The sequence below is a fragment of the Castor canadensis genome, chromosome X, assembly GCF_047511655.1.
Source record: "Castor canadensis chromosome X, mCasCan1.hap1v2, whole genome shotgun sequence".
Taxonomy (NCBI): Eukaryota; Metazoa; Chordata; class Mammalia; order Rodentia; family Castoridae; genus Castor; species Castor canadensis.
In genome coordinates, this window is record NC_133405.1 from 68,478,241 (window position 1) to 68,495,219 (window position 16,979).

At 34.7% G+C, this 16,979-nt stretch overlaps 1 protein-coding gene and 1 non-coding gene across 2 annotated transcripts in view; one reads left to right on the forward strand and one right to left on the reverse strand.

Moving 5' to 3' along the window:
• The window catches only part of LOC141419452 (uncharacterized), a 237,422-nt gene that overhangs the window by 52,616 nt on the left and 167,827 nt on the right, over window positions 1-16,979 (reverse strand). The gene's annotated exons all lie outside the window — the stretch shown is intronic.
• On the forward strand, window positions 12,775-12,881 carry LOC141420034 (U6 spliceosomal RNA). Its single transcript, XR_012444741.1, has one exon. It is a non-coding gene; the product is annotated as a U6 spliceosomal RNA (small nuclear RNA).

The window sequence follows — 16,979 nt, forward strand, 5'->3', positions numbered from 1 at the left end:
GCAAAATTCAAATCCATGCAAATAATTGAATTTTCTTGGACTGAAAATAGTAAGATCAAAACTGAAATCCCAGATATGGTCATTTCCATGGCATTGGGAGAAAAAAAATCACATCTTAAAGAATGAAACCACATTGACAAATGTCATTGAGTACTAAATTAATTTGACTGGCTTATTCCATTTTCAGCCATATACTAAATGGACATAGACCTTTGAGTCAATTTTATTAGTATAAATGTTGAAGTTAATTTTTTATCTTCTAGAGGGAAATAAACAATGATAGAAGATTTGAAACATTAGTTATGTAAGAAACATATTAATAGGAAAATAGCACTAAACAACTATTGTTTTCGATTACATTATGGTTAACAATAATTCCTGTTGATATTTGAGAGTTTTGATGTCAATAATACAACCTACATGTTATGATCCATATAAAATGCTCTGCAGACACATGGTAGGATGGGGGTCAGGGTATTGGAGCATAATCATTCTTCTTTATTTAAAGATAAAAAGGAATGTTAGTTACAATTAGCAGTATAATAACAGACAAAAAGAATTTTTTTCAAAAGAAGCATCTTGTTACTTCTAGTTTATACAACAATCATTAACCTTACAAAACTATCTAAGAGCAGAATAGTTAGTGTTCACCCAAAACCAAGGGGAATAAGGAGGGGTAGGGAAACAGATAGGAGAAGGGGGATAAGTCAATCAGTGGGTATAATGTTATTGTGTTATGGGAGAAATAAGTTCTGGCAGATGAATGTAATTAAAAACAATGTATTATATATTTCAAGATAGGAGACAATAATTTGAATATATTCACCATAAAGAAATGATAAAAATTTGAAGTGATGGGTATCTTCAGTTGATCACTATTCAATGCATATCTTAAAAAAAATTATAGTGTACTTTATAAATGTGTACAAATATTGGATGCCAATCAAAAAATTTTAAAAATTTACCATACCCCTAACTAGTTCCCCCAGTTTCAATTCTTTTTTAAGTCTAGATTTCACATATGAGAGAAAATGTGACATTTGGCTTTCTCATCTGGTTTGTTTCACTTAACACAATGATTTCCAGTTCCATCATTTTCTTGCAAATGGTATCATTTCATTCTTTTTATGGTTGAAAAATACTCCATTGTGTATGTGTATATACACATATATATACATATACATATATATCACATGTTCTTTATCCATTTGTCAGTTAATGGACACCTAGGCTGATTCGATAGTATAGCTATTATAAATAGTGCTGCTATAAAGGTGTGCAGGTATCTCTATTGTTTGCAGGCTTATATTCCTTCAGATATATACCCATGAATGATATAGCAAGATTATAGGGTAGTTTTATTTATTTTTAGTATTTTGAGGACCAACCATACTAATTTCCATAGTGGATGCACTAATTTATATTCCTACTAACAATGTATAAGGGTTCATTTCCCCATATCCTCACCAAAGGAAGTTGAATGAGGTCTTGAGACTTCTACGGATTCTTCCCTTAAACTGATTTATTAAAAAGGCTGCTGTGCTCAGAAGTAAAATGAAAAAGAAAGGAAAATCTCTTCAATACTTGATATCAGGAAGTACATTTGACAAAAAAGAAAACTTCTTTCTCTAATTCCTCACTTTGGTTTTCAGATGAAGACATGGTAAGTGTTGATCTTTCAAGGAATGAATGTAAAGAGATTCAAAACTGGTGTGAAGTTAAGTCTTGGCTAGACCAAGTAAGCCCAGAAGTGAAAGGGGTACCTTAGACTAATTCTGGGCTACATAAAAGTACTTCATTTATTCTCATAGGATGAAACCTGAGAGGTGGCTTTTAACTAGCACCAATCTAGTTGAAGAAGTGGAGTTGGTTACCAATTAAGCAACATACAATAAAATGGACAAGAAGAAAAATGCTTAAAATGTGATTAGTTGCCTTTAAATGATTTTGCCTGGATAAAAAAAGAATTAATTTGAGTCTTTAAACAAATTGCATTCATTTTTCCATTTTCATACATGAGTACCTAATATTTCCACTATATTCCACCTTCCTACACCATTATATCCTTCCCCCTCCCACTGGTACTAATCCCTAGATAGAACCTGTTTTACTTTCCTGTTCTCCATTTTGAAAAAAAGGCATTTTTGTTTGTGCATGATAGCTATACAGGGAATTTCCTTGTGATATTTCCATGTATGTATGTATTGTAATTTGAATTGGTTGGAGGGGGTAAATTCAACTATGATATACTGTAAGAACTTTTGTAAATGTCACCATTCATCTCCAGTATAATAATAATAACAATAATAATAATAATAAACCACAAATTGTATTGATATATTTGAACTCTTTTTTGTGTGAACTGGTGTCGGAGCCAGCAGTGGGACCATGCCTGTGTGATTTGGCATTTGGCCTTGTGAGAAAGCTCTAAGGAACTGAGGCAAAGGTCTCAGAACCGGACGTCCAGAAAAACAACAGTGCTCAAGGTCCCCCAGATGACTTCGTGTCCTTCAGATGTAAATAAGAAAGTTATGCTGACTGTGTGCTTCTCCTGCTTCTCTGCTCCTATTTTTAAAGAGACATACCAGAGTTAAGTTTGACTGTGCTTCCCTGTACTAATGTAACCTTGACTCGTAATACTTGGCATGCTTTTTCTGACCAAATGCTCTCTGTGAAAAAGGAGTTTATAAAAGCAGTAGTATGCTTCATTAAAGTGGCTATTGAGCACAGACTCAATAGTCCCCCCATTTTTTCTGGCTCTGGTCACCCAGGTCCTGCTGTTAAATGGCAACAGGGTAGTACTGGGGTTTGAATTTAGGGCCTCATACTTGCTTGGCAGGTGATGTAGCACATGAGCCACTCTGACAAATTTATTTTTATGTTGGGTATTTTTGACAGGGTCTCTTGAACTATTTGCATGGGTTGGCTTCAAACTACAATTCTCACCTTTGCCTCCAAAGTAGTTAGGATTATAGACATAAGCCACCACTGGCACTCGGCTTATTTGAACTCTTTTACAGCTTTAGAAATAAATCTATGCTAGCTTTACTTAGTCTACATTCAGTATTTCCTCTTTTTCTTCACATTTTATCTTTTACCTTTTCATATTTAAAATCACAGGAATAAACAGTCTGTATTTCCTCTTACCATATTTTCATAAAAATAATATTTAACCAAAATGTTATCAAATGACTAAAAGACAGGAAATGTGTATCAATGTACCTTTCCTTTCATTAATATGCTCAAGATGTTAATCTACACCACATACACCATGGTACAGTATAAAATAATGTTTGTTTTTTTCTTGCAAATGTAAAGCTATTCCCCTTTCTTTTCTGTGGAAAGAGGATAAGGGAGAGGGGAGGGAGAAGGAGAGGTTACTCAATAGGCATAATGCTATTACAATGAGTACTCAATGAATTTACAACTTGTGGACATTTTCTATAAGACATGTCTCTATGATACATCTTTGTTTGCTTCTCTTTTCCACTATTGCCTTACAAATTAACATAGAACAAATAAGCTTCTCTGGTGTCAATCACCTGTCATAAAAATTATAAGCAAACTATTTAATTGATTCCACTGAATCAATTAAATAGATATTGTACAGATGTTAAATTCTTGGTTTAGAAAAGTAACCAATTTTATAAAATAATTTTGGCTTAGAAAAGTAACCAATTTTATAAACTAATTGTGAATTTCAATGATGTGCTGACTGTCTCAAATTAAATTAAATTAAATTTGACTGGCTCAAATTTAAAGTTCCCTATGCAACAGATTTGAGAGTGAAAAAAAATTGAGAAGAAATGTTGAGATATTGTACTAAGCTTTCATTACTAGTATAAATATAGCTTAAGTCATCTATTGGTATAAGAATGGGAATTTTTTTGTCTATTGGAGAATGCTGATGCTTCAATTTGAATCAAACTAAATTTGCTTAGTAGAAGCATTTTTTTCTAATTGTGATACTCATAAAATTCTTAATACATGATGGGTATTAGATTAATAGCTCAACTTGCTAATTAAGCAGGTATTAAGCCCATTTAAATATTTGAGATTAGCATTTACCAGTTTGTTGAGGATATCCCCAAAAGTACATTTTACCAAAAATGCTAATAAACTTTAAATTCTTTGATATACACTATAATAAAAGTATAGCCAATGTTAGTTCATATTGTATTAGGTTTGTTGGTAATAATGGTGCTTACACGTAGTGTGAACACTTATATCTCATCTCACTTCTCAAATTTATTTTGCTTATGAAATAGTACAAAAGTAATTTTGCAAAACAAATCAAATAGTAACAATTCCTTACAGGTGTAGCATGCTTTATAGAATACAAACCACTATTACATAATACCTATCTTATTCATACATTAAAAGGGAATTTCTAACTATGTCCAGTTTTTAACAGATAAGAAAAATACTTCTCCAGTCTAATTTTCACTTTACGCTATAGATATGACTAATGATAGTTCTTGGCTTAAATTTCTTAGGAGAGGCTCTGTGAGGCAGATTTTTAAGGTCAAATAGCTAGCCATAATTATTTGTCATTTTGTATCTTCTATTCACAAATTTGTATCTCATAATAAGCCTCTAATAATAAAACTTGGATTTGCCACATTGTAAACTTTGAATTAGTGATATACATTCACAAAGTGAATGCCAGACACTCAAATTAGCATCATTATTTTTAAAATAATTATTTGGATGCTGATCTGATTAGTGAAAGAAATCTAAATGAAAAAATCTATTAGAATCACAGTTTCTATTCATTGCAAATATCTGACAGTCAAAAGCCATGTTTATACTATTTAAGGCAAGCCAAGAAGAACTAGACAACTTTTTATTCTTACAGATAAAATTTTAGAATTCAGACACTTCTCTGATTTTGCATAATTCTGTTAAAAGGGAATCATAAATAATTTAAAAGTTGATAAATCATTCTAAAGCAGGTATGTTAAATAGAACTCTAAAACTGAAGACTATAATAGTAAAACAAACTACAAAGCTTAACACTATGCAAGAACAAAATTTAAATATGCTCTTAGTAAGCAATCCTGCAATTCATTTATTATGAAAATTATTACACTAAAACATCTTTCAGGAAATTGAAGTAATTTTTATAATCTGAAAAATCTTATCGCACAACTGGCTCATCATGCGGAAGCTAACATATTGTATTAAACTTTAACAATTCTATGTAGTTTTTAGCTACTCTAGATCATGGTTTTCAAGACTTCTATCTCATTTGATTTTCCTAAATATACATTCAGTAATCAGGTTGCATAATATAGACTAAGGTATTTCTCCCTGTAATGAGAGTAATATTAAAACAGAAAAGATCAGTATGGATATTTTAATATCTGCCCATGTAAATGAGTCTCAGGCAAAAATAGAACCTCTATAGCGAGTGTTAGATGTATAGCGATAATGTTTCTGATTCACCACTAGTAGAATGTGAGCTTTAAATTTTTTTTCACAACTGATAATTGGTTTACCCTGACCCATTTATATTCTTAACCGCTGCTATTTTGTTTGTTTGTTTGTTTGTTTGTTTTGGTTGTGCTAGTGTTTGAACTTGGGATCTCACACTCCTTATGCAAGTGCTCTGCCACTTGGGCCACCCCTCCAGCTTTTTTGCTTTAGGTTACTTTTTAGATAGGGTCTCATGTTTTTTCCCATGCTGGCCTAGACCAAGATCTTCCTACCTAAATCCTCTTAGGTAGCTCAGAGTATAGGTGTGAACCACCACAAGTTATTTATTTGTTTAACTGGGGTCTCACTATTTGTCTGGGCTGGCCTGGAACTGAAATCCTCCCTATCTCTGCCTCCCATATAGGTGGGAATATAGGCTTGAGCCACTGTACCTGGCCTTTAACTTCTGCTTTCTGAAACCAATTTAAAATATTTGGATTTTGAACAATTTATTGTCATGATATAAAGTGGAAGTAGCTGACCCAAATAAGACAGGATATGGCAAGTATCAGTGTATCAGACATTTTCTTTTGTTCAATTCTATGTTAAAATAATTTGGAAAATGCTAAAACATGGCTCCTTTGGCCATTAAACAGATGCAAATAAGCACACTAAGGACAGTAGAAACAAGAACAACAAACAAAAACAGAAACAAGAAGCATTGCTTTCCAAAAAATCTAAATGAAAGATCATTAATACAAGTGCTTGGTCTCATTATCACTGAAATCACTAATAACAAAACAAATTATTATTATTTCTATTATTGTTTGTTTAGGTGGATCAACAAGACTGGAAAGAGAGGGTAATGTGAATTGGCCTCTGAATATATCTGTCAACTGAGCTAGGTGCTTGTTAATCTTAACTAATCATAGGGAGGTACCTTAGTTCCAACTTTTAACACCTTTCTGCTCCCCAAACTTATCACAGACCTGCAGAGTTTTTCACTTCCTTCTAGCAGTAGAGTCATTAAGAGCTCTTTCTGTCCCTGTCCTTTCACTGAGCCTCATCACTCTGAAGATTCACAAGGAAAATGGTATAGGCTTCATTAATGGTATGCTGGTAAATGTTTAACAACCAGTTCTAAGGAATGAGAAAGGAGTCCTGATTTGTAATGATTCTTAGTACACTGTAAATACTCTTAGTAAAGTTGATAAAACATGCGAACAACAAACAACAGACTGTTATAGACAAGTTTGAGTTAGCTCTAGCATACCACTGAGTCTTATGGGGCATTAAGATACCATGTTTGAAAGTCACCATACATCTTATGCTAAAGACCATTATTACAATTATGTTTCAAGTTAAGCCAAAATTACTAGACCAGAAATATTTTATTCAGATATTAATAATCTACCATACAATTTGCCTATTTAAAATGCACAATTCGGTGGTTTTCATAAGTCATAAGGTTGTATAATTATCACACTATTTGATTCAAGAACATTTTCATCACCTCATAAAAGAAAACCAATACCCATCACGCCTCATTTGCCTCCTAGCCTTTGGCAACTACCAGTCTACTCTCTGTCTTTATGGAGATGCCTGTTTATTCTGAGTGCTTTGTGTAAATAAAATCATGCATGCTTTTAAATGGAAGATTTTGCATTATAAAATGCTATCTACATAGAATATGTACTTATGAATAAGTTTTATTTCATATATAATAAGATTTTCTATTGAAATGTTAGTCAACTTTTCCTAATTTTTATCCATTACATATTTTTTATTATAAACAATAAACCTCTAAGTGTCCAGAAATGTGCTATATTCTATGAGCACACAAACAAAAATATAGTGATTTGATATTAGTCTAGAGGTTAGACTGGCAAAAACATCCACACTGGTAATCACTATAGTGTGGTATATTTCTGTCTTGCCTTGGTTCTCAATCAACTAGCTCTGTAGTTCAATTACTCTAATATAATTTGTTAAATAATTTGGCAGGAACTTTCCCAACTTGAGAATTCTTTATTTCATAGTATGCAAAAACAGATCTCTACACAGAAAAAACAAATAGTGTCATAAGACTTTCTGTTGGTATTGAGGAATCTTTAGGTCCTTCACTCAAACACTACTGTGTTACATGTAAAATAAGTTTATTTGTTTTAAAAACTTGTTATTTCTATATGCCACCATACACATGCAGGTACAATAACTGATGTTCAAAATTGTGAATATGACTAATCTGGAAAAGATTAAATTATGTTTAATAAATTGTTCAAAAGATGGGGGACTGTGCATTATACATTTCAGATAGGTTGCCATTAAACAGGATTAAAAGAAAACTTTATGTATAGAAGAGTGTAAACTGAAGTTCCCAGGAATATTTATGTAAATGGAGAGAATGTAGAATGATAAGAGGGTACCGATTAAAAAATGGTATTTGTTTTCAAGTCTTCAGAGTAGCTCAGTCTCAAACCCTGACTAACCACAAAACCCTCAGCCAGCTGACAACTCCTGGAACCTGAGCACTCTGCCAGGCACTGCCTTGGTGCTCTGCTTCTGCTATGATCATCAGGGAATGGAATTTGCTTTCCCCAAGGAGGTTAGGCCCACTGACCACTATGCCCTTCACTGCCCAAACTCCCTACTTCTTAATGTTCTTAACAGGTCCATATCAGACCCTCCACCACCCCTGTGGCTGTCTCCTTCCAAGACATTGTGGCTGAGTTTCCCAAGGTTCTAAGAGCAACTTGTTTTCTAGTCCCCCCAGTATATCAGTGTCAAACAGCAGGCCCTCTCTCAAGATGGCACCTCACTATAGCTCTCTAAGATATTCCCCATATTTTCTTGTATGATGCTAGCCTGCCACATAGGGGGTCAGTGTCCCACCAAATTCCTGCACTGGGTTTTAGGATTGTGAAGGCTTGTTTTGCACATAAAAAAGGTCAGAACTACAAACTTGCATAGAAGTCACTATAAACTAATATGAAAGTACATCTACAAGGGCATCTGTGAAGCAATGGTACTGCCTGTTTAATTGTGGATACCACTCTTATTATTAATCCTTGTGGCCAAATATTGTTTCAAAATATCTGATATATAATTCTCATTTTTGTCTTTAAAAACTTTCACTTCCTTCAATCTTCATGAACACATCCATAGTTTACTAAGACATGCATACCTCTATTGCAATGCTCTGCTATTCCCATTGTGATGCTATTACCAAGTAAATATCCTTGCTCTTTTGGAGAATCTATCTTTGATTATTTTTCTTTTTTTTTCTTTTTTGAAGATTGAACCCAGGGATTTGTGAATGTTATGCAAGCTCTCTACCACTGGCTATATTCCAACCCTTGATTTGTTGAGACAGTGTCTCACTATGTAGCTCAGACTGGCCTTAAACTCATTATGTAACCGAGGCTGGCCTCAAACTCATGATCTTCCTGCTCCCACCTCCCAAGTATAGGGAATACTGGTATGTGCCCCACACCTGAGGTTCTTCTGTTTGTTTTAACACTGACACTAGCTTGACACTTTATGGAGCTTTAAGAGTTGGGACCTTACAGAGGTCTTCAGGTAACTTGGTGCTTACCCTTGAAGGGGGATAATGGAACTCTGGTCTCTTTTTCACTTGCACTTTCCAGCCAGGGAGTGAGTGGTTTTGCTAAACCATGAGTTTCTGGAAATGATGTGCTGCTGCATCACCACAAGTCCAAAAGTAACACAGCCAACTGATCATAGAGTAGGACCTCCAAAACTATGAGTCAAAAATGAAACTTTTATTTTTATAAGTTGGTTACCTCAAGTATTTGTTGTAGTTACAGAAATCTGACTAGTGTACTGCCTAATATAATATCAAACATGAATTAACTTTATGGTTATGTTCATTGAAATGATTTAATTTGTCAATTTCATGAATTAATTTATTCATAAAATAGCATACAATAGCTCTAGAAGAAAGAACAGAATAATTTCATATTGGAAAGGAAGTTCCTAAATGTTAAATGAATGTAGTGAACCAATTATCTAATGAGCATATTTTGTACTCCCAAGTGAAAACAAGAGCGCTAATATTTGCTGAGTACCTACTATTTAACCAGGTTCTATATAAAAGTATTGACACATTTATTTTTTAATTCAAATTGTTGACTCCATCAAAGTTGAAAAATGCTAAAGCTGGAGCCAGATATGGTGGAGCATGCCTGTAGTCCCACCTACACCATGGGAGGCTGAATGCAGCAGAATCTCAAATTTGAGGCCAGATCAGGCAAAGGTAGCAGCAAAACACTGTCTCAAAAACAAAATAAAAATAAAAGGTCTGTGGGCAGAGCTCAAGTGGTAGGGTGCTTGCCTAGCATGCACAAGGCCCTGAGTCTAATCCCTAGCACCAGGGAAAAAAAGAAAGAAAAAAGAAATGAAAAAAAAATGCTAGAGTTTAGATTCAAACTAAAGACTGACTTACAAACATCCTTAAGTTTTCCAATACATTATGCTCTTTTTAGGAATCAAAAGCTTTATAGAATAAATTATAACCTGTCTTGATTTTAATTTTCAGCTGGGCCTTTCATTATTAATAGCATCACTTCTTAAAGTAGGGAGCCTTGGAGTGTTTAAAGATTCAATGTAGGTTATTAAAAGAGCTTTCTCTCTAAACTCTCATCTTTGCTGTTTGCCTTCTCTTAAACAGAATACACAGATCATTATCATGCTCTTGTTCATTTGTCTCCATTTATAATAAATGAAGACTCCTGTCACCCTGTACAAAAATTAACACAAAATGAATCAAAGACCTAAATATAAGGTCCAAAACTATGAAAATACTAGAAGAAAACAGGTGAAAGACTTCAAGACACTGTCGTATGTGATGACTTTTGGATAAAACTCCAAAAGCATAAGCAAGAAGAGCAAAACTAGACATGAAATTATCAAAATAAGAAGGTTCTGCACAGCAAAGGAAGAAATAGAATGAAGAGATAACATATGGGACGGGAAAAACTTTTTGCAAACTATTCACACAAAAAAGGATTAATATCCAGAATACCTAAGAACTCAAAAAATTCAATAGCAACTCTCTAAAGTAATCTGAGTAGAATGGGCAAATGATATCGATAAACACTTCTCAAAGGAAGCAATTCAAGTGGCCACCAAATTTAAGAAAAAATGCTATAACATAATTGGTGATCAGCAAAATGCAAATCAAAAGCAGATACAATGATTATTATTAAAAAGACAAAAGATAACAAATACTGGTGAGGATGTGGTGATGCTTATAACAGTGCTGGTAGGAAAGTAATTAGTATGGGAATTATGGAAAAAAAGTATTGCGGTGTCTGAAAAAAACATAAAAATTAGATCTACCATCAATTATTCCACTTCAAAGGAAAGGAAATCAACATATGAAAGAGATGTCTGCATGTTCATGTTCATTGTAACATGCCAAGAAATGCCAACCACCTAAGTGTCAATTCACAGGTGAATGGATATAGAAAATGCACAGTACATTCACATACATATTATTCAATCATAAGAAAGAAAGAATCCTACCATTTGAAATAACATGGATGGAACTGGGGGACATTATACCATGTGAAATTAGTCTGACACAGGACAAATATTATGTTATCTCTCATATGGGGAGCCCAAAAAGTTGATACAAATGTTTAACACTGATCACTAGAGGCTAGGAACAGTGTGGTAAGGGTGGATAGAGGAGGTGAACTTGCTCAAAGTACACTGCACACATATATGGAATTTTTACATGAAGCCTCCTTATACTATTAATGAACCCTACATATTTTTTTTAAATTGAGAACAGGTACTAAAATAGATAGAAGTAATAAGTGCTAGTGGTTACAGGACAATGGAGTGACTATAATTCACCATAACCTATATTTTTTAATAACTAGAAGAGGAGAGGCTGAAGGACCCAAGCAGAAAGTAATAATAAGGAGATGGGAATGGTAACTACCATGCATGTATTTATGAGATACATACTGTATCTCATGAATATGGACAATTATCATGTATAAATTAAACTTAAAGATGCTTAAAGAGATGGAAATGCTAGCTATGCTGATTTGTTCATTATACGTTGTATACAAGTATTACATTATCATACTGTGTCCTACAAATATGTATAATTAAAATAATATTTTTTAAAATTTAGAAACAAATGAAACAGAAAATATTGACTGAGAGACACCAGTGGGAACTGCATCATACAGAAATCCCATGTATTTAACAGCCAGTATCTTAATAGCTAGTCAAAGAAGAAGACAATATTTAACTCAAAATAGTGAGCTTCTAATACAAGAAAACAAAATCTCAGATTGATTCAGTTATTTTGTGACAGTGTCCTCCTAGGTAGCCCAGGTTAGCCTTTAACTCTACTGTGTAGATTAGGCTGACCTTGGACTTGTGATCCTCCTGCCTCAGCCTCCCAAGCGCTGAGAATACAGACATGCACCACCGTAACTAGTTGAGTCATATTTTTAATACTCATCAAACATCTTGACATATTCATAAAGCTAACATAAGAAAGCAAATTAATTTACCATGGTGGCACACTCATGTAATCCCAGAACTCAGGAGCTACACAGTGAAACGCTGTCTTTAAAAAACAACAAAACAAAAAGGTGACACAAATGTCTACAAAAAAAACATGACATTACCATTTTAATGGATTCTTATATAGTAAGGAATTACAAAAGCCTCCTGTGTTGAAAGCATAATCAACAGTTGGTGATGAGTGGATCATAAAGGCATAGTACACAGCTGAGTGGACCTTTAAGAGGTCAGGGCCTATGTGGAGGGAGTAGGTCTCTGGAGGTGTGCTTTTGGAAGGATATATCTTGTCCCTGGTCCCCTCTTCCTCTCTCTCTCTCCCTCCTACTCCATGTGGTGAATTACATTGTTCCATCATATGTTCCTCAATACGATGTTCTACCTCATTGTGCATGGATCCAGAAGCAATGGAACCAAGTAACCATAACCTGAAACTTCTGAAAACCTGAGCTAAAATAAGTCCTTCCTCTTGTTAAGTACTTTATTTCAGGTATTTTGTCATAGAGTCAAAAAGCTGACCAATACAAAATTTTAACATCAATGATTCCAAATAATACCTAACACAAAGGAAGGAGTTCCATGTGTAATTACTGAGTGAATGAGTGATGAAGTAACTTAAAGCAAAGACAAAGAAAATAAGATCCAGAGTAAGAGGACAGCTGAGTAAGATTCTATGGTGACCAATAAGCATACCCAGTTGAATAGCTATTCACATATCAATCTACCTTCATAAGAGCTTAAAAAATCAGATAAGAGAACATAGTTACTGCTTTAACCAATAGAAAATATGTGCTCACTTTGGCAGCAAATATACTAAAATTGGAATGATACAGAGAAGATTAGCATAGACCCTGCACAAGGACAATGCACAAATTCATGAAGCATTCCATATTTTATGAGCCATTTGCACACCCATGTTTATTGCAGCATTATTCACAAGAGTCAAGCTTTGGGAACAGCCCAGATGCCCTTCAACTGATCATAGGATTAAGAAAACATGGTATATATACACAACGGAGTATTATTCAGCCATAAAGGAGAATAGAATTATGTTGTTTGCAGATAAATGGATAGAACTGGACATCATTATGTTAAGTGAAGTAACCCAGGCTCAGAAGAACAAAGGTAGCATGCTTTCTCTCATATGTGGAAGCCAGACCTATAAGATAAATGTATAAATAAATAAATATATTATTATTATATACACATATATAAATCTGTATATATATGTATATATATACACATAGGGAAAGAGAGAGAGAGAGAATATGATTGTAATAGTGGATTTGTCTGATGGAACTACAGAGAGGTGGGAGAGGAAAAGAAAATGATAGAGAGTGAACAATATTGAAAATATTGCATTTGTATATTATGATAATAAAATGAAATGCACTGAAAGCTGTTGAATAATAGGGGAGCAGGGCAATAAAGAGAGTAACCCTTAAGAGAGAGGGTTAAAGTACAACATATACATGTGTGAAATATCAAGACAAAATCTTAAACAATCCATATCACTTAAAAAATGAAGGACAGGAAGGTAAAACAGGTTCTGTCTAGGGGTGGGAGCCAGTGAGAGAGGTAGGGTAAATGGAGAGGTTGAACAAGGGTAAATATGATGGATGTACTTTGTATACATGGATGAAAATAGGACAATGAAACCTGTGGAGATTGTTTGAAGAAGGGGCAGAAGGGAGGATGTGGGAGAATGATAAAGGGGGTGAATCTAAGATATATTGTAAACATATATGCAAATGTCACAATGAATCCTCCCTGCCCAACTAATGTATGCTAATAAACTAAAAAATTTAAAAAGGAAAAGAGGTTGTTCTGAAGAAGGTTGAAAGGAAAGAGTTGCTTATATCACTTTTCCTAGAACTCCAAACAGCTTAGTGTGGAGATAGATGCTATCCCCTTGGAGGAGGTATAGAGAATTAAGTTCAGGCCTAAGACTTAAAACCCAACTCCTGGCCTGACAAGGTAACACCCAGCGCTGGGCAAAGCCCATGGCCCTTACTACTAGGTCAAAATTCATGGCCTGAGCTATTGGAATACCATTAGATCAACACCACCTATCTTCCAGCTGGGGAACAGGGAATAATGCTAGTACAGGACTTTTTCTTGGAGTCCAGTGCAAGGTCCACTGTGGTAAGACCCAGAACCCAATAGAAACCAAAGGCTCTGTACATAGGCTACAACTCATAGATGGTGCCTTTGGACAGACATCAGGTTTGAGGTCACATTATTTTTAGCCTTGAAGTGGGCTGAAGTATACTCTCCATGACATTGTGTAGGTGCATTTATTCTTAAGATTCAAGTGTGACCCACCTTCTGTTCCCCACTATCAGATAGGACAGCTATTCTAGGCCAGTGCTCACAGACAGTATTCAAGAACTAGATGGATACTAGACAGAGACCTGAGACTCACAGGGACAGATAAATGTTTCCACTGAAATCCCTGATGGCTGTGCTGTCTCAGTGTACTCTTGGGGCTGTGAAGGTCTTTGTGATTGTGAAACTCAGGCATGACTCAACTTAGCATCAGCCTAGATGTCCAAGGAACAAGTTCATCAATACTACCCCAACTTCTGGCACCAAGTATAGTACAAGACCCCATTCTCTGGGTACAGGGAAAGGTAGTAAGCATAAACTTTGTTCTGGAGCTTAGTACTAGATTGGTGAAACCTAACACAGGGCAGATTGTGATGATCCACGTTCCCAGTATTGCCTGTGGACAGAGCTGCAGAAATGGCTCCAGTGTCATGGAAGAACATGTGGACACAGAACACTGAAATGTTATTCTAGTTAATGTTGAAGTGGTCTTGGGCCATGAATCCATATCAGCAATAGACAGCTCATTGTACTGTAAGCCTTCAGCCTATCCCAGTGCTGTGCTGCTTGTGGTAGGCTTCTGGCTCAAGCGATGACAAGATTTGGTGGCACTGGTGTCCACAGGTGTGATATAGAAGCATGGGGTTAGTCTATTCATGGTGATTGCCTAAAGGTGGGAATAACTCCACTCTCCCTAACACAGGCTGATAATTGTAGATGAGGCATCTTAGCTTACCCCAGACTCCTAGAAGAAGCTTGTAGGGACAGTCTACTCATTTTTGGTACTCTCTTGACTGCTTCTGAAGAGCAACAGTGTGTTTAGGAAAACCTGATCTTGCATGACCCTTTAGCACAGAAATACTGGTAATACATCAATTGCAGATTCTTGGCAAATGTGGATCTGGGCAGCATCAAGTAGAAAGTAGTGGAAGTAATTATATGTTCAGAGTAAATAAGCAGTTTTCTTAGAATTTCTGAAACAACAGGCATAAACAGTCAGATTACAAAAATCTGAGTAATTACCTAGTCCATCAATGCCCATATATATGTGTGTATATATATATATATATGTATATATACACATATGTATATATGTATATATGTATATATATATATGATAAAACAGACTTAAGCAAAAGCAGTAAAAGGACACAAGGAATATCATTACATAATGATAAATGGATCAAGCAAGAGTAAATAATTCAAAATATATATGCAACAAATATTAGAGTGACTGATCATATAACACAAATATTAACAGACTGCAAAGGAGAGATAAACTTTAACTCAGTAATAGCTGGGATGTTAACACTCCACCTTCTTAATAGGTAGAGCATCACAATATAAAATCAATGAAGAAAGAACATAGTTAAATTGAACCCTAGACCAAATGGACCAGCAAGCACCTATAGAACTTTCCATTCAGTAGATGCTATGTATATATATATATTTTTTCCTTTTTGGCACATGAGGACTCTAAAGGATCACATAATGAATTTTAAAACACAGAAATCATATCAGTATTTTTCTGACCATAATGAAATACAATGAAAAATTGATAACCAGATAAACTTTAGAAAATATACAAATAAATGAAATTTAAACAGCTTATTTCAGAAAAACTAAAGAATCGTGGAAGATATTCAGAAGTAAGTTTTAAAAAATTCTGGAAACAAATGAAAATGCAGAAATACAATATACCAAGATGTGTGAAATACAGGAAATGTAATACTAACAGGGAACTTTATAGCAATCAATGCTTACATCAAAATAGCAGATATATCTCAAATTAAAAAAAAATCATACTGGGTATATAACCTATAACTTATAACCACAGCAGTAGGTGTGATGATGCAGATGGTTTGGGAATTTGAGGCTGGCCTGGGCTACATAGTAAGGCCTTGTCTCAAAACAAAACAAAGCAAAAAAACAGCACTCTCTGCATCCTAGGAACAAGAAAAACCAAGCTCAAAAGTAGTAGAGGAAGCATAATAGTAAAGATTATAGCAGAAGAAAATGCAATAGAGACTAAAATAACAATTTAAAAAATCAATGAAATAAACAGTTTGTCCTTTGCAAAGACAAACAAAATAGATAAACCTAAGGGGGGGAAAAAAGAAGCCAGATGCAGTGGCTCACGGCTATAATCCTAGCTACTTGGGAAGCACATATCAGGAGGAATCCTATTTGAAGTCAGTCTAGGCAAAAAGTTCACAAGACCTCATTTCAACCAATAAAAGTGAGGCACAGTGGCAAGTGCCTGTCATTCCAGCTATGTGGGAAGCATAAATAGGATAACAGTCCAGGCTGTCCCAGGTATAAAGGCAAGAACCTACTATAAAAATAACTAAAGCAAAAAGGGCTGGAGACATTGCTCCAGTGGTAGGGCACCTGCCTAGCAAGGGCAAGGCCCTGATGATTTCAAACCCAGGACTGCAAAAGGAAGAGAAAAGAAAAACAAAACAGAGAGAAGACTCCAATGAATAAAATCAGAGATAAAAAGGGCAAAACTGTAACACAAATACAAAAGATCATTAGAGATTGTAATGAAAAACTATATACCAACATATTTGATAAAGCAGATATAATGAACAAATTCTGAGACACAAACACCTTATCAAGACTGAATAAAGAAGAAATGGAAAATCTGAGGCTATGAACAACAA